The sequence below is a fragment of the Motacilla alba genome, chromosome 4 (assembly GCF_015832195.1).
Source record: "Motacilla alba alba isolate MOTALB_02 chromosome 4, Motacilla_alba_V1.0_pri, whole genome shotgun sequence".
NCBI lineage: Eukaryota > Metazoa > Chordata > Aves > Passeriformes > Motacillidae > Motacilla > Motacilla alba.
Window position 1 is genome coordinate 7,320,608 of NC_052019.1, and position 18,100 is coordinate 7,338,707.

The following is an 18,100-nucleotide window of genomic DNA, read 5'->3' on the forward strand; positions in this document are numbered from 1 at the left end:
AAAGCCAGGGACAGAATCACCAAGTCCCTCCTAACCTGCAACCCCAAAGCTGGGGTGCTGCTCCAAAACTTCTGAATGCTGGCATGGGGATGTCCTATCCTAAGGGAAAAGGCCTGAACTTTTCCATCCTACCCCCAGGAGTTCAGATCCCTGAACGCCAATCCTGAGAACCTCCACAGCGGGTGCCTGCCCTATCCCATAGGACCTAAAGCGAGCTCCTGAGAGAGCACCCAGAATTTCAACCACACTTCTATCCAGCCTTCCAGCAGGCCAGAAGACATTTAATAAGCCAAATAACCAGAACAAAGCCATGTTACTGCCCTTAGAAAAGCTGGGATAACACAAAGAGCCCATTCACTCGCCCACTGAGCCCAACTGGTCCTTACACTTCGGGGCCATAAACTAGAAATCAACTTTCCTATTGCTGTGGGGAGGGGAAGGAAGAAAACAGCCACTGTTCCCAGCCTGGAATCATTATGGAAGGCAGCTATTGTGGAAAAACAGCCACCTCCACAGAGGTAACTCTATCCTTGAGCTAGACAGGGGGGAATCGCCTCAAAATCGCCGGGGTACGTGCCTGCAGACATGTGTTTCCAGGGCAGCGGCACAAAGGAATGTCCGAGCCCCGCCGCGGCCGGGCACCTTCCCTTCCCTTCCCCGCACGGCCGGGCCGGGCCAGGCCCCAGGGAGAGAGGGCAGCGCCGCCGGCCCGGATGGCGCCCCAGCAGCGCCCAGGAACGGCAAGAGCTCCGCTGGGGTCCCGGCTCCGCTGCCTCCCGGCGGGGCGGCCGCCTCCAGCTCCCAGCGGGAGCGCAGCAGCGGCCCCGGCGGGGCGGGGGGAGCGCGGCCCGGGCCGAGCGCGGACGATGACAACAAAACGCACGATATCCGCACCGCTCTACCTATCTGCCGAGGTAACCGGAGGGATGAGCGGCCCGCAGCCCTGCGGCAGCAGGAGGTGCCGCTGCGGGGAAGCGCAGCCTCGGGGTGACACCCCCGCCCCGCAGGGTCCCCCGGGCCGCGCTCGCTGCCCCGCCCGCCCGGAGCTGCGCGGTGCGCACGGCCTCCCGGGCTCCGCCGAGGGCTCCGAGGATGGCCGGGCCGCCTCCCCTCTGCCCCGCACTGCCTGCGGGCCGACAGCGGGGCTGCTGCCTGTCGGACTGCTGCCCGCAGGGCTGTTATTACCTGGCCGGCTGTTGCCTACGCGGCTGCTACCTGCTACCCGCCCGACTGTTGTTACCTGCCGGCCGCGCTCGTTGCCCCCCCCGCCCCGCTCTCCCCCCAACACGGCAGGCGCTGGTACCTGAGCGGCCGCGCCGCCTCCCCCGTGCGTATGGACCGGGCTGCTCAATGGCAACCGAACAAAACACCGCCGGCCACGCCCCCTCCACCGCCCGCCCGCGCCCATTGGCCGAGCCGCCCGCCCGCCGAACCTTGACCCGCTCTGCCATTGGCCGGCGGCGCGGTCGGGCCCCGCCCACAAAGGGGCGGGAGGCGGGCGCTGCCCCGGTCGCGGCAGGGACGCGCAGCTGTGGTGCCGGGCGGGGTGATGGACGCGCGCTGGACTACAGCCCCCAGGAGGCCTTGCGGCGGCGCGCAGCTGTCATTGGCTGAGCAGCGCGCGTGCGGAGGGGCGGGGGGCGCGCGGAGGGGAAGACGCGCTTCGCGCGTGGGGGTGATGACGTCATCGCGTGCCCGGATAGAGCCGCAAGGGGGATGCGCACCCTCCTCCTCCTCCTTTTCCTTTTCCTCATCTTCCTTCGCGGCTTCTTCCTCTTCTTCCTCCTTTTCCTCTTTCTCCTTCTCTTCCTCTTCCTCCTCTCTGTGGCTCATGGCACGCTTTCTACCTGTGCTCCCTTTGCTCCTGGCCCAGCGGTGGGCTCTGGTGCATGGGAAGTTGGAGCTCATCTGCTTCCCCCGATCCTTGTCCGTATCCTTGGCAGGGATTTGGCTCCATCCCTGTAATCAGTTTTTTGTTCGCAGAATTGAAAACAACTCATCCCCTGAAACATTTCATTGCTAAATCCTATCCATATTAGATTTTTTTTTTTTTTTAATAAGAGTGAGGTGACGCTACTGTGTTCGCCTGTCACAAGCAGGCCGGGGCGCGGCGGGACCCCCGGAGCCCCGGCCGGAGCCGCTCCCGCCGTTCCCGTTGCCGTGTCCGCGTGCCTGCACTGCCCTCTGCTTGCCCGCTCGCTGCTGCCGCCTCAGCGCCGGGCGCTCCGCGTCGCCCCGCAGCGGGGGCACAGCGCGGGCCCACAGCCGCCGCCCGCCCCTCAGAGCCGCCCCGCTGCGAGCTCCGCCGTGAGTCAGCCGCAGCGAGGAAGCGGGGTGTGTTCGGACAGCGATCGCACCGTGCGCTTGTCGGGGCAGAGGCTGCTTTATGTGGGTGCCTAATCCTCAGCGTCATGAGAAAGCAAAGCGTGATTTACTGCTGCCCACAGGCCTAACATGACCGCGGTGCAGGTATTTCTCACTCGCCGTCACTGTTATCAAGCTCTTCTTGTGCCTGTGACAACCATCTGTTGTTTCAGCCTTCTGCAACCCGTTCTCCTGAGTTTGCACCTGGAGTTGTATTTCACTCACCTTTCCTTCGACCCACGAATTTTTCAGCTGAATTTACCTTATTTCCCTGGGAGATTTCGCCGAATTACAGGACAATGCTGCGAGAGATATCCAAGTTAACATCGCAATGAAGGGTCCAAACCAAAACTGTCTTTCTGGGAAATGCTTACTTTGGCTAGCTTGCATTCAAATTTGAACCTTAAGAGACCAATAAATTAAACCCAGTTTTATTTTAAACAACATTACCAGGTTTTACTGCTGGTCGTCATCGCTTTCCCATCTTTTGCACTCTGTACAACCCCACAGTACTTTTTTCACATAGTTTTCCAAGATTCCTTCCCCTGATTATACAATGAATATTTAAATCAGTGTTCCAGTTCTCTGTAAGATCAACACATACCTCTCTTCAGAAAGATCTTGCAACTGATTACAGGTACACAGAAGAAAGTACACAGCTTTCTCCCATTGCTCAGTCCTGGCTCTTGAAATGCTTTGTAATTGTGCTCGTTTTGCTCCTGGCCCAGTTGTGGATTCTGGTGCATGGGAAATTGTAGTTCATCTGCTTCCATGATCCTGTTCGTATCCTTGGCAGGGATTTGGCTCCATCCTGTAATCAGTTTTTGTTCACAGAATTCCCCATTGAAAACAAGTTATCCCTGAAGCATTTAGTTGCTAAATCCATATCCAAATTTAGCATTAACAATTTTGTTTGTTTGTTTGTTTTTAAATGAAGTCATTATATAATTTGTCTTTCACAACCATTATAAGTATTCCACTGGAACAGAGCAGCTCAGGTGTGAGATTTCGATGTAAAACTGGTTTTCATTTACCTATGACTTTAACCATTTCCATAGTTTGCAAACATGTGTGTTTCCATGATACTTTCCTCCAGACTCCTATTCTATTTCTTTTTCAAGCAGGGTGAAGCCAGAGTGAACTCTGTGTATCTGAAATTGAAGTTTCTTGATTGCAACTGTTCCATCACAGCCACGGCTGCAGCATGGGGGAGGCACATGAAAGGGGCACAGCTGCACTTCCCCAGCAGCCAGGGCTGCTGCTCTCAGCTTCCACAGGCTGGGTATTCCCATCTAGGGCAAAACTTTGCAGGAGTTAAACTATCTTATGCATTAGATAAATCCCTGAACTTCTTTCTCTTGTTCTGTAATGCTCCCCTGATTTATCACCTTCCATTCTCCTCTCCAGCTTTATCTGCTTTTTTCCCAATGGGATAATGGTTCTGTACTGGTTGCTTTTGGGATGGAAATGCTTCTACCTCTCTGTAGTCCAAAATCACGTGGGAATATGAGCCTTTAACTAGAGGTGTTACAGAGATGGTATCTCCTATGATCCCAAAATTTATCAGATGGAAACCAGGTACAATGGTCAGCAAAAACTACAGGATGGGGTGGGAGAGTGGAGTGAGTGATCATGTCTGAGACAGGGCAGGTGGTAGCTCTAATCAATGTCACTCAGTATTCCACCAGAGCCTTCTTTCATTTTATACCCAAGAGTAAAGCCCTGGCAGGGATCCAGTTTATAATTCAGATCTTGGTAAACACAGACCTAAATTTCCCTCATGACAAGGTTTGATAGTAATTGTCTAGCACTTTAAATATCTAATTACAAACATGCTACCACATGGTAAAGTGGTCCGTGTCTGTTCACTCAACTGTGTGTCTTCAGGAAGGGCCATCTGTTTCCAACAAAACAGTGAGACACGAATGTAGGCAGGTTTCTAAATTAAAGATAAAAAAAAATAGAGAGGGGGAGGGAAGAAAACAAACTAAAGAGAGACACAAAGCTGTCTTTACAAAAATAAAGCACAAGCTGAAATAGGTGCAATCAGAACGAACCTCAGGAGACAGTTTTCACCTAGGAACCAATGGGTGGCATGGCTTCTCTAAGATGTCCTTCTGAGCATTATTTTATGCACCTAAACTGCTGCATTGAGAATATGGAAGGATGAGTTTGGTCCATCTTGCCCCCATGTTCCATAAAGAAATAGCAGCTCCTCTAACCTCCTGTCTCCACATCCAGGTCATGGATGCAAGTATTCAAGAAAGGGAATGTTTTCCCTTCCTTAGAGCATGGCAGATAGACATGAGTGACACTTTGGCTTTGCCTCTTGGGTGAAAACAACAGACAGACCTGAATGCTCTGGGTGTGTGTCACAAGGAAGCTGCTGCCTATCTAGGCAAATTACCACCTAAATCAGGAAGGGAAGCAGAGGAGACTGTGCAACTCAGTTCTTTTTTTTTGTTATTATTTTCATACTGTTTGTAGACAAGGAGCTCAGCAGCTATTTGATGTAAGGTCATGAAGTACAAAAATAGTTGAGACGCTCTGTAACGTGCACAACTGCTTATAAAGGTCAGATGAGCATTTCCAACACAGTTTCAAACTGATTGCAAAGTGTTTTGCTGTGGACACTGATTAGGTCAACATTAGTATGCCAAAACTCAGTGTGTTTACTGCACACAGTGTTCTTTTAATAGGGAATTACAGAAGTAAGACAAGCAGGTTAACAAGGGATAGCAAGTCTCAGGTAAATTTCCCCCAAATTATGCTATTTGTCTTGTTGCAGCAATCACTGTTGGCCATTCATCTGCTTCCCCATAAACTGTATATAGTGGCAAAGGGGCCTCTGTTTTAAAAGACATGTTTATGAAGGCTTGTCAGAAAGAGTCCAGATCCAATAAAATCCTTCACTGATCCTGTTTCCCTCAGGGTCACTTTGCACTCCCCCTGAGGAGCAAGAGGGCAACGTGGATTCCATCTCCCAGCTCAGGGAGTCCCCACACAGGGGGTGAAGAAAGACACTGGATGACTTTGGAGTCTGACACAGAGCAGGTACAGGAGACACTGCCTGGCTGTTGAGTTCACTGTGATGTTCTTCCTGTTTTGAGGGGATGTTTGAGCATGGCTGAGCCCCATCAAAGCTGCTTTTCACACTTCTCCATTCTCTCTGTTGAGTGGTTTCACAGATTCTGGGCACAAGAGGAAGTTCTGCCACTACTTACATCTATCAGTTGGTGGGTTTAATGTAGACCTTGCTCAGACTGCTCAAACAAATGAAGTTATTGTATAAGGTACTTTTCCTTACTTACATTCACAAGCTTGCTATAAATGAGATAAAGCAATAAGAATGCTAAATAAATAAACTGGAACTGAGAAGCAGAGCAGTGTTCAGCATCAAAATCTGAAACAAGCAGAGGGCTGACATCCAGGGATATTAGAGTTAGGGGTCTCTCACATACCACTACGAGCTGGCTAGATATTATGTTCCTTGTGAACTCTTAAAAGGATTTTGAAAATGTTGAGTTAATCATGAGCAGATCAGTTTTTATTAGATTTCATGGATGGGTGACTCTACCCTGTGCCTCCTGCACACAGCTAACTTTTCCTACACCCAGCCTTTCACCTCCATTACCTGTTATTCCAGCTACACACTTGCCTGTTTCTTAAATTGAGCCAACTGGCCAGGATATACTTCCTTTTTCAGGGTATGAGTTAGCCACCAGCTTTCAAAAAGGGCCACTCCAGCTCCATGTGCTGAGCCAATACAGCATTGTTCAGCTTCCCGCTGTGGTCCCTGAGGAACAGCCCCGCTCCTGAGAACTCTAAACCACTACAAGTTCAGCCAAAGCATCTTCTGCCTCCTCAAGTTTCTAGTCCTTCCTACATGCATTTCCAAGTGCCTTGTTCTTTTTGCTGTGTACAGCTCTTTCCAACACTTGTCTGCTTTTCCAAATGGCTTTTTCATCTCTTGACTGAGCTTTTTCTCAGCCCAGAGCTCTTCCCCAGTTTGTGTCTCCTTGAAAAAAGTACCTGAAGTGCCACAAAAAGTACCACAAAGTGCATCAGGTACATGCATCCTGCTGCTGGAGATGTCAGGTTTGCAGTTTTTCCTCCAGGACAGGGCTTGCAGACTTCCTACAAACTCTTCTAGTGATTTCCAATACCAGGCATAGGGAAGGCATATAACTAACAAAAAAATTTGGTTAATCAGCCCTGTTGCTTAAAGCCCACTCTGCACAGGATACCACACTTGTTATGGTTCACCATCCTCAGTACAGAATTTCTGTATGAGCCATTTCATCTGCTTCTCGTTTTTTATGAGTTGAGGTTGAGGGCTTTTTGTTTGGTTAGGGCTGGTTATGGTTGGTTTTGCTTAATTTTGGATTTTTTTTTTTTGTTTTTTTGTCGTTGTTGTTGGGCAGCTTTTTGTTTGTTTTGTTTGTTTTGGTTTTTGTTTCAAGGAGATGGTAGTTTAGCACTGTTCCAGTGCCTTTCTGCTTTTACTCACCCAGGAACCTGAGAGAGCAATTAGCAAATTAATTTTCCTGTAGAAATACACTGGATAAAGATTTTGTTAGTGTTATAATTGTTAATACCTGCATGGGTATTACTTTCTTTTATTCTGCCTCAAGCTTGGCTGTGAAATGGTAGAAGATGTGCAGTGGGCTGTGTCACAGTGTCAGGCCTAAATATCTTTTACCATTTCTCAGGAAACAAAGATCTTTCAAATGTGAAACTTCACTGGAGAAGAAAGTGATTGCAAGCCAATAATATCTATATGTCACTTCATCTCATTCCTAAATTGACTGTGGTTAGATAAAGCAGGGACTATTTTAATCCTCAAATCAAGACAGGAATATAGGGATGAATTTTCCTTGTGTTTCAGCCAAGCAGAGTGATATGTACCCAAGATTTTAACCATTAATTCTTCACATAGATTTGTGCATACTAATCATGGGTGATGTTCAGGTATTGAAGGGTTTTCTTTTACATCTTATATTTCTGGATACTTTCCCATGCAGAAAGCAGTTCAAACACCACATTTCTACTCATGCTCCCAGACCTGCCTGCTCTGCTCCAGCTGAAATCCCAGCCTGTCAGAAATCTTGTCCCTACACATGGGAGGTCAAGCCTGCTGTGCTTCAAACAGAACTTTTCATTTTCTCTGTTTTCCCCTCAACCAACACAATCTTATCCCATCCAGACCCACTCCCTCATCCAGACCCACTCCCTGCTGCTGCAGTGGCTGTCTGGCCATGTCCTTTGGCCATATGAGCCTCCTCCTCCTCCTAACTCTGGTGGCTCTGGTTTTGTGCTCTGTTTTAGTTGTATCAGCCACCAACTCCCATCTTTTCATTCAAAGCCCTTCACAGCCTGTTGTGCCTCTGTCTACCTCTCCCTAAAGCAAAAGCTGTTCTTCCTCTCGAGCCCCCCCGACACTGAAGTGCACCAGTGTGACCTCTGCTCACCTCAGGCCTTTCCATTTAACAAAGGTACTCATATATTAAGCCCAAAGGTTTCAATTAAACTAAAGCATTTTCATTCTCAGGAGAGTAACCTGTGTTTCACAAGCAGAAAACAAGAGTGATCACCATGACCTGAGGCTTTTTTATGATGACCTGACTGATTCAGGAGGTCAGCCAGTCAGCTGGCTGTAGAGGAAAGGGATAAAAAAAAAGACAAATGAATCTTCATGTCCCTCCTTCCCTGACTGGGAGGGAAATGTCTTCCTGACCCCCATTCAACCCTGTGCAAGGGAGCAAGAGACATCCATCAGTCCTGTAGCAAGAGGGGTTTCCTCATCACCTCCAAGCACTGTTCTGTGTTTTGAACTATGGGACATCTAGAATGCTTCTGAAGAAGGTACTGGAACTAGTACAATTTAAAATCTGTTTTAATGAAACTTGGTGTCTTTTGAATGTGTTTCAAGGCTGACTGACTAAGATGCAAGTCCTGGCTGAAATCTATTCTGCACTTGGGGTAGGAGAAAACCTCACAAATTTGGCTTTTTTTTTTCTGTGTTCTCTGTTGTCTGAAACCACAGGAGCTGATTAAGAGGCCTTGTCTTCAGCAGAAATACTTGTGGGGTGTTTTCTATTCAGTTGAGTACTTCCATGAATTTTGTGCAATCTCCAGAAGGTCCCTAAACCCCTACCAAATTCAGTTGAAGTTGCCTAACTGGTTTTAAATCTGTTACATCGTGTACAGATATGCACAGACAGGCACAGATGACACCCAGCAGTGGCTGTGTGTTATCACAGAAGCACAGAATGGCTTGGCTTGGAAGGGACCCCTAAAAGCTGTCTAGTTCAACCCCCCTGCAATGATCAGGGACATCTTCAACTTGCTCAGGTTCCTCAGAGCTCCAGCCCACCTGGCCACCAGCCAGGGATGGAGCATCCTCCCCCTCCGGGTAACCTGTGCCAGTGCTTCAGCAGCCTCATGAAAAAAAATTCTTATATCTAATATAAATCTATTCTTTTTTCCTCCCTCATCTCTAATACTGTTGGTTAAAAGTAGAAGATTTAATTATAGTTGTTATTTGAATACTGAACAGGAGTTGTTACAAGTCCAGCAAAGGCTGCCCACAAAGACTTACTCCCAGAGGGAGGGAATTGAGCAGGAGGAGTGTGACACAGGTACTGGGCTCAGAAAGCAGCAGTGAAACCCTCCAGCTCCAAACCTGTTACCCACAAGGCGAGGCTCCATGGCTCCTCTTGAAGCTAATGAAGCATCTCATGGCTTAGTTTAAATCAAAGGCAAGTGCAGTGCATTGCTGTGTAAGCAGCAATAATTATTTAAAATCACAAGAAAATGTCTGATTTCAAACTGCAATAGATCAACACAATGAGGACAACCAGAATTATAATAAAGATCAGCCATGGTACCTCTGTCTTCTTTTAAAACTACAAAAAGGCACCTCTTGGCTTCTGTGTGCCTCTTGGCAAGGATTATGCACTTATTCTGTGTTGGTGCACTGCCCAGCACAACAGGGACCTGCACCATCACAGGAGTTCCTAGGTACTTTAGGTAGATAAATAATAATGGTAATCTGCAAGCAAGAAATTGTTTTGTGGGTTCAGGGCAATGGTGTGTTTTCTGTGAAGCAAAAAATGTGATTTGTACTCCCAGAAAAATCACTTTAAATACTCTGCATACAGATCTGTGGATCCCAAATGCAGGGAGGCACTGTGAACAGCTAAAATAATTCCTCTCTCCCCACCCCAAGAACTATCATCTAATATGTGTTTTGAGGAAGAAGTCTAATCTTCGAGTGTATTTTTTTCTGTTTCAGTTCTTTTTTAATGTTCTAAAGACAGTGCGTACTTATTTAAAATAAGCATCTCAAACTTTGTCATTAAAATAGCTGTACTGATTTTTTTACATTTTTAAACTCATTATGTATGTCTGTATGCTGAGGCCTTCTGTGAAAAAAATTAAAGGCAAGCTTCATGAGAGCAATGTATTTTTTTCCTGGTTACCAACCTTGTACAAATTAAAAGCACATTAACCACTTTGAAAATAAATCCAACTGCAGTTCAACCTCTTTGGAGTTTTAGTTTGAAGATAGCAGTGACATTCCACTGACTAAGCCACTTGAGTGAATTTCCTGATTTTGCTTAGTTGCTTAATTTCCTGTTGGGCTCACATTTTGCCTAATTCAAGACAAAAAGACCCCTATAAATGGGATAAATGATTGAAATTGCAGAGCTGGACGTAGTAATTTGATTGCAGTTCAGCATGTGCCTCTCGGAACAGAGGTAGAATTTCTGAGACATGCATATAAATAACTTCAAAAATGTCTTTAATTCAGCATTTTCTCCCCTTATTGAATTACCCATTTATGTATCTGAATATCTGTTATCAAAGGTCTTCTCCTTGTGTCCAGGGTTTAATGTGTGTCCGTGACAAGTTTTCCCCTGTTATGACTTCACTCTTAGAGGCTCTAAAACAGGACAAAATGTAAAACAATAGGAAGTGCTGTGGTCTGTTCTTCATAAAAGCTCTCTAGCAGTAATTAGGAGTACATTTGAAGCAGATCTCCTTCTCTGCCTATTTTTGCAGTGATAGGCTTTAACTTTTAAATGTTCAGGACTGTGAATGGGACTAAATAATGCCTTAGCCATAGCTTATAAATCATGGCTATATAACACATAGAATTTAATTCTCTAACCTGATGGTTCCACACACCTTTCCTTTATGTATTTCCTACATGTTGTACAAAATTACTGGGCTATAAAAACATAAAATAAAACTGTTGGCTTTTTTTCCTTGCTTCCTTCCTCAGTGACACACTGCCAGTGTGGGTTTGTGGGGAAGACTTTATGAATTTAAAAATGCACTTTGCAGTTTTCCCTGAACACCATCAGCCTGGGCTAAGGTGGATGGTTTCTGGGAAGGCTTTCCAGGCAGCTCTCCCTGGGAACACAGTCTTACCACAGCACTAGCCACGGTCCAGGAGCTCCTAGCTTATCACCTGTGTGGGGCTGGAATCTTCAGGGATTTCAACCCGGTATTGACCATGGTTAAACTGAAATAATTGCAACACCCCATTACAAGGTCATATCTGTAATATCTGTTCTTCAAGTATCTTTTAGGTCAAGAACTTGGTGGTGGATTGAGTACCAAATTAATAGAGTTTAACTGAACTCTCATATTTGTTAAACTAAAATATTAGCTTGGCTTTGGATGCTTGAGCCTGATGATTCTGAAAGGGATGATTCTGCAATGTGGACCACATTTCCAGCAGCCTGATTTGCTTCAAAGGTGACAGACAAATCCTTCAGGAAATGAAAATGCTGTCTTCTTTCATTATTATTATTATTATTATTATTATTATTATTATTATTATTATTATTATTATTATTATTATTATCTCTTGTATCTGTCTTCTTTATCAGATGGTCTGTTGGATGCAGGGATCTTCTCACTGTGTTAAACATCTGGTTAATGACCTAGGACTTCATCACTGTTTACAGATATTTCCAACAGGAACTGAGATCAAAGATCAAGTTAATGGAAGAAAGAACAGTGAAAGATGAGAGCCAGTGCTCTTTTAGGAGGGACCAGATTCTGCCCTTGTAGAGCTTTGTCTGATAGGTATTTTTCCATCTCTGATGACTGTAAGCCAGATCCTGGGATCTTTATATTGACCAGCTTTGTGTTTAAAACTACATCAACAAGACTGCATTTAATTTGGGGACATTTTTAAGGCACTGCTCTTTCATTTCTGACAAATCCACTTTACCAAGCAAGAGCTATGTAATACTGCCTCTAAAAATACTGTGCCTGGGTATCCTTGTGGCCATGAACCAAGGGTGCTGGCTTTCTTGTGGTTGTGGAATTGGTCTGAAGGTTGTGTTACCTTCTGGGTTCTTGCAAATAGAAGAATGTAGGTTGAGACAGGAAAATAATTTCTCAGAAGAACCAACTACACATGGATCCAATAGCCTCTTGAAACTTTACAAACTAGGTACTCTGAGAGTGGGCTTCAGGTTTCCATTTATATAGGGGCAAATTTAACAATATATATATGACAAAACATGACCAAGATACTATGACTGATTTGGGTGGTTCTGTTTTTATGTTATTTTATTTTTAAGCTTGGTGGGAGCAGACATGGTTTAAATTAAACTCAACACTTCCACATAATTGAAGAGGGATTTACAGAAGATGCAGACGCTTTTCATGCCAAATGTTGTGCACGTACAGAACGAGAACCAACCATTACAGTAAATTTCTGAGCCCATGTTCTGTACCCAAGAAGCAGCAACGTGCCTCCTTATCGCAACAAATGCATGGGGGAAGGGGTTTATAGGGAGTTATGCATTTTTTCAATGCTGTCAGAACCTGGAAGTTGTGAAATGTCTCGGATTTCTTTCACATGCGTTTGTCCAGGCCGGCAGGAAAGTCTGCAGGCTGGGACAGCAAAGGGCCCGGCAGCATCCGAGAGCTTGAAGTGCAAGTTACGGCAGACAAAAGCAGCGCCTGCTGCATTCCACCTGTTATCTCCGGGAGGCAGCAGCGCTGCCTTCCCCCTGCAGCTGCCGGCAAGCCCTGGCAGCGCCCAGATAACATTTGGTTCAAGATCTGCTCCTGCCAGGTTATCGATAGAGGGAGGACAACGAATACCTGGAGGGAGCAAGGCGAGGGTTTCAGTTTGCTTAATTTATGGGCCAAGTCTCGCCTGGTGCAATGGGAGTCCCGCAGTCAGTGCTTTCACCAGCTTTTACAGGATGTCATTTTGGGACATGAAAGGAGGTTTGAAGAACACTTTGCAGTGATGGTGGCTGACCTACTGCATTTCTGGTTACAATTAACAGCACATTCTCACCCACTCTCTCTGATTCTGCTCGTTCGCAGGCCCGGGGGCAACCGGAATATCTTTCTTTTGTCCCACACTCCTTCATCACCATGGCAACAAATGGGCAAATATTATAGTGGTGTTTTTTTTTTTTTTTATTTGCAAGTAGACTGGTGAGTTTTCGAGACCACACACACAGACACACAGTACGTGTAGCTCAAACTCGGGGATTAGCGCATTAAAACCATGGGTTTAACCAGTAACTTGGGCTGTGGTCTGGCTCCCGGCCAATGCCCACTGGAAAACGTCCTCACAAAGTCACACAGCACAGTGGTGACAACACAAGAATGTGGGCCATGTCCAGGCTGGCCTGTGGTTGTTGTCATCAGCAATTACAGGGAGGCTGAGGTCTTCCCAGGACCACCCTGAGTCCACCCTAATTGTGCCACTGGTGGAAACAAAGGTCAGCTCCTGCGCAGGGCTTTAGAGGTTGAACTTGCACCCCCAAGGGGACACGGTGGCCCAGAGCCCGCGGGGACACCGCAGTCACTAATCACTGGGGCCTGGGAATCAAAGCCACCATCTGCTTTAATAAGGGTTGTCCCCAAATGAAGGGGCAAAAGGAGTGATAGACGCCAGGAGCTCATCTCCACCGGGAATTGAGGGAGGGGATTCAGCTCTGCCTCTGTGTGCAGAAACCCCTGTGCCACCAGGAACCCGCCGGGCAATGCTGGCCCACGCAGCGGTTCATTACAGCGCTGGGGCTAAAGGCACTCGTGGAGTTCCCGTTTCTGGGTTGGAGTCTGGGAAGAGATCCTTGCCAGCCACAGCTGCTGGAAGGTGCCGTGTCTTGGCATGGCCATTGGGCTGATGGATCATCTGGCATCCGACCCGAGGCAGCTGGAAGGCTCTCATCTGCAGCCTCTGGATGCAGAAGCTAGCCAGAGGCGCTGAGTCTTTCCCTAACCCGCGCTTCCTTAACACCCTGCATCATCTGTATCACTTGGGTATTTCATGGGAAAGTTTTCTTTTTCTTGGTTACGTGTTGCTGCTTGCACATTGTTTTTTTTCCCCATGTATCTAGACCATCTATTCTTTTCAAGTGACAGATACTAAAAGTAGTAAGCTGTAAAAACATGTACCACCAGAGCTAGAAAGAAAATCTCTTGGGAGATGGTAAAACAAACCCAGTCCCAAACACCCTCCCCTGGCCCACGTTGCCAAACCACCTCCTTTTCCACCGCCCTGCTAACAACTCAATTCTTCCACAATACCTACAGGGAGGGAGGTGGTAGCAGATTAAAAAGCCAGGTTCCTCCCTCGCCGAGGTTTCCCAGCACGTATGTCCAGCCTGGGGAATTCGGGGGAAGGGCAGAGGAAAGGCTGGCTCTGCCCTGCCTAGGGCCGAGCAAGTTTTCAGCTGTATGAAATATTTTAAGTCCCGATCGCGCTGGAGCCGGTGTTGAAAGATTTCAGCAAGGCCAGCACTTGACCTTTCGCAGACAATAGGCCGGCCCTAATTGGCAAGGGCTCATTGTGCGGCCTCAGCTGCGCTGAACAGGCGGGTTTCATGCTCATTCCCCCGTGGGCTCAGGTCTGGGGCTGCGGGCGGGAAGCGGCCAAGGTTTGGGGATTCCTGATTGTTCTATAATGCCACCTGCTGACTCGAGGGCGACGGCAGCCAGTGTATCAAAAGTCCTTTCACGGAGCCCTGCTTTTAACTTTAGTGCTATTTATATTAATGGGATCATTCAATGCGCTTCACTCATGTCCTGATTTAGAGTCCAAGGACGGCCCCGAGTTACAAATCCTGAGTGAGCACCGTAAGATATATTGGACACTAACTATGCTGGCTTTTTGTGCTTCAGCTGGGTTGCGACTACGAAATATAATGAGGAGGTGATTGAAAAGGTCCCGAAACTCAAAATATTAACATGCCTGTTTATACCACACTATGCTTGTTCGTGACTGAAGCAAGAACAAGCATCTGTGTGCCAGTGCTGTAATGTGTCTTCACCAAGGTGGTAGGAGGGGGCAGACACAAGGGGCTGTTTTGTCTGGGAGGCACAGATCTTGCTCCAGCTACAGGAATCCACAGCAATTCATGAAAGGATACACAGATTAAGGAGGCTCCCGTCCAGAAAAGGGCTCTGTACCATCTACTTTTGCAAAGCCTGGGAAAGTGCAAACACAGACCTGGAGTGGATGATACACTGCTAATTTAATCCTTTAGCAAACTGAAGAATCATGGCCCTTTTATCTGACAAAATTTGCACTTCCTGAACTCATCCGATTATGCCAGCGAGTCCTTGTTCTTCACTTCCCTGTCTAGACCAAAATTCAGTTTTCACCTCCATCTCTGGGTGAATCCTTGTACTGAAGGATCATCTCCATTGTAGGGTGTATGTGCTCCCAGCACACTTCAGCTACTCCTGTGCTCTGCTTGTCCCCTCACATCCATTCTGCTTCTCTTTCCCTAAGGTCTGGCTCTGCTTTTGTTCCTGGTACCAGCCTTATTTATCAGCTCCATAAATAACTGTTCATCCAGGTCTCTACCAGCACCTGCAGCAAACCTTTCTGTGTTTCTTAGGAGCTCCCAGCTGATGCTCAGGGTACAATTTTCAGAGGGCTTCTGACATGGCCAGCTTGGTGCTGCTCCCCAGCACAGCAGAGACAGGCGCTGCAAGGCTTTTGCACCACTCCCCTCCTTCTGGCACCTTTTTGGGGTCTAATTTTTTGTGCTGGCCTCCCACGCACTTCATAAAAGACGCACATTCAGGCAGGCTTTGTGCCTGGAACGCAATTAAGCATCCAACTGTCCGATCTGTGTGGCCAAATCCTCGGCGTTCCCGGGGCTTCTCAGGTGCAGGTTCACACTGGTTCATCAGGTTTCCATAGCGGGGAGGAAATGTAATTTAGCTCTTTCAGTCTTAGTCATTGAAAATAAAAGGGGAGTAAGTGAAGCTTGTCTCTGGCTATAGGAATGGCAAACAAACCAGCCACGATTCTTTATCTTAAAGTGAAATTTGCAAGTGAACCAGGCATTATAATTGATGCAGATTTAAAGATTTAAGGTGAGGCTATTCTGTGTTTCGTTTGAATGACAAGCCTTATCTCACTTTTCCCATCCCCTCCCTTTTTCTTCCCTTGCACAGCAAAATGCTTAACAATAATTTCTTCAGGCCCAGTCCTCAGAATTGCCATTCCCTACAACTTCATCAGTTTTTTTGGAGCAGGTGGAGGTGTTTAGCAAGCCTGAAAAAATCCCTCCATCAAACCTCTCTTTCATCACAGGCTGACCACAGAAATGTCACAATACCTGTGATGAGCAGTGTGCTCTGGGTCAGTCTGTACCACTAACAAAACATCACATGTGATGAATTCAACCCAAAATCACATCCCAGAAAATGACTGTCATCTCTACTGAAGATAGATCAAGTGTGTTTAATTCCAGGACCAAATTAGACTTAAGCTCTGGACCTATTAACTGTGCACCCTGCTAAACTGGCAGTGCCTTTCATCATAAAGCTGTGCCCTGTGCCCTTCCCAGAGAATGCCTGGCATGGCTTGGGGAACAGCAGCCATTCCTTAAAGGCAGTATGGATAGCACAGAGCCAGCTCTGGATCCCTCCATGCTCCTCCAGGACTGGCTGAGCAGGCTTTGCATCCTCAGGGATGTCTGGTCCCTCCTCACGCTGCACACCAGGGCTCACCAAACACACACCTGCAGTTTCACCCTGTGAAAAGCCTTCTGCATGGGATGCACAGCACAGGCAGGGATTTCTGGACACTTTGTGTCTTAGGCCTAAAGGCCACACATAGGCCCAGAGGAAACCGCAGCACCACAGACCTTCTGTACACGACTGGCTGTGCCACTTTTCTTTGGGGCTGAGAACAACATCTGCTCTGCTGTATTTAGCAACATGGCTGTCACCACGGAAAGGAACATTTTCACCTCCTAGGACTTACCAGGGGGCAAAGTCCGAATCTAAAACACTAAAAAACACAGTGTAAGACTTGGTCTCATCTGTTGGTTGAGGCAGAGAGAACAGGGAGGTTAGAAGATGGATAGGAATGGCTGATGGCATAAAAGTAGTCTTGGATGAATGGAAAAATAAAAAAAATATTATAATGCTTCTACTAAATGACAGAGGGCCATTAGCCTACTGATGCCTTGTGTGATTACTGTGTGAGGGATGTTCCTCATCCATGCAGAGATGGATTGGTCTGGAGATGGATTGTAACCTTTATCTCTGTCACACCAGTTCCTTTTCATACTCTTGGGCATTGCATTGCCTTTGCCCCTCAGCTGTAACCAGGCAAGAAAAAATAAAGCATGTAAAGGAATAAAAGCTGCAAAACCACTCAGACTTCAACCAAAGCAGGAGACCACAGGAGCTCTGGTCTTCCTGTTGTGATTTGCATTTTCCAACTACTGCAGAGGAAAATGAGATCTCATCTGACCAACACTGGCCACTGGAATATTTGACTACACAGAGACACAGATGAGCCTTTGATGGATTAGCTCAGGTTTGAAAGAGGTGCACAAAGAGGGAAACAACACATTGGAGAACAAATGAAAACTAAGTACACCTTGGCAAACTGAGTTCTAGGGATTTTTCTTATAACTAGGAATTACTGAAGTTTCTCTGAAAATGCTCCATTGTATATAATAAAAGGACAATTTCACTAACTGAGTGGGCCAACCTTACTAGGTTATATACCTTAAGAGTAAGAAGAGTAAGAAAGGCCCAAATCACAAGATTTATAACAATCCATCCAGGAATAGTCCTTACTTTTGGTCAGTGCATTCAGTGAAAAACAATTCCTATTGCACAAGAGCAGGAGGAGGGGGAAGTGAAAAACAGTCAATGAGGAAAGCATGTTTCCCGCTTTTCAAAAAGCTGCCAGCCTCTGCAAGGATGCCCAGGAGCTGAATCCAGTTCCTCACTGTTTCTCCAGCTTGCAGTTTTCCAAATGACTGTCATCTTCCTCCTTGCTCTGCCCTCCATGGCTGTTGGAAGCCCATTCTGTCTCATTTTTCTACCCCCTTTAATGTCCCTTTTGCCCTGTCCTCTCATTTACCCAGAAATATCATCAACAGGTCTTTTCTCCACTCCTCTACATCCTTAATACTGCCAAGTAAACCACATAAACCAAGAGCAGCATCCTCACTGTCAGAAGCAATGAAACACCAGGCCTGGGAGTCAGAAGTGTTATATGACAGACACAGAAACAAAGAAAATAAATGCCAGACTATAAATATTTTAAGTTATTCCTATATAAAAACTAAAATCTTTAAACTCTGGCACACTTCTGTACAGCTGTTTAGTATTAGTTGTTAAACTGTGTGATACAAAATGCAAAGGTTAATTTGCTTCAGTGGGCGGATCTCTTCTGGGTAAATCAGAAGTTTGTAGGTTTATTAAA

The 18,100-nt window shown here is 46.6% G+C and overlaps 1 protein-coding gene across 2 annotated transcripts in view; it reads right to left on the bottom strand.

The window, feature by feature from the left end:
* Positions 1–1,391, bottom strand: part of FAM53A (family with sequence similarity 53 member A) — a 70,267-nt gene extending 68,876 nt beyond the window's left edge. For both annotated transcript variants that reach the window (XM_038134459.1, XM_038134462.1), the window contains exon 1: positions 1,304–1,391. The gene's annotated coding sequence lies outside the window, so the exon portion shown is untranslated. The remainder of the gene's footprint in view (positions 1–1,303) is intronic.
* Positions 1,392–18,100: the final 16,709 nt, after the last annotated feature.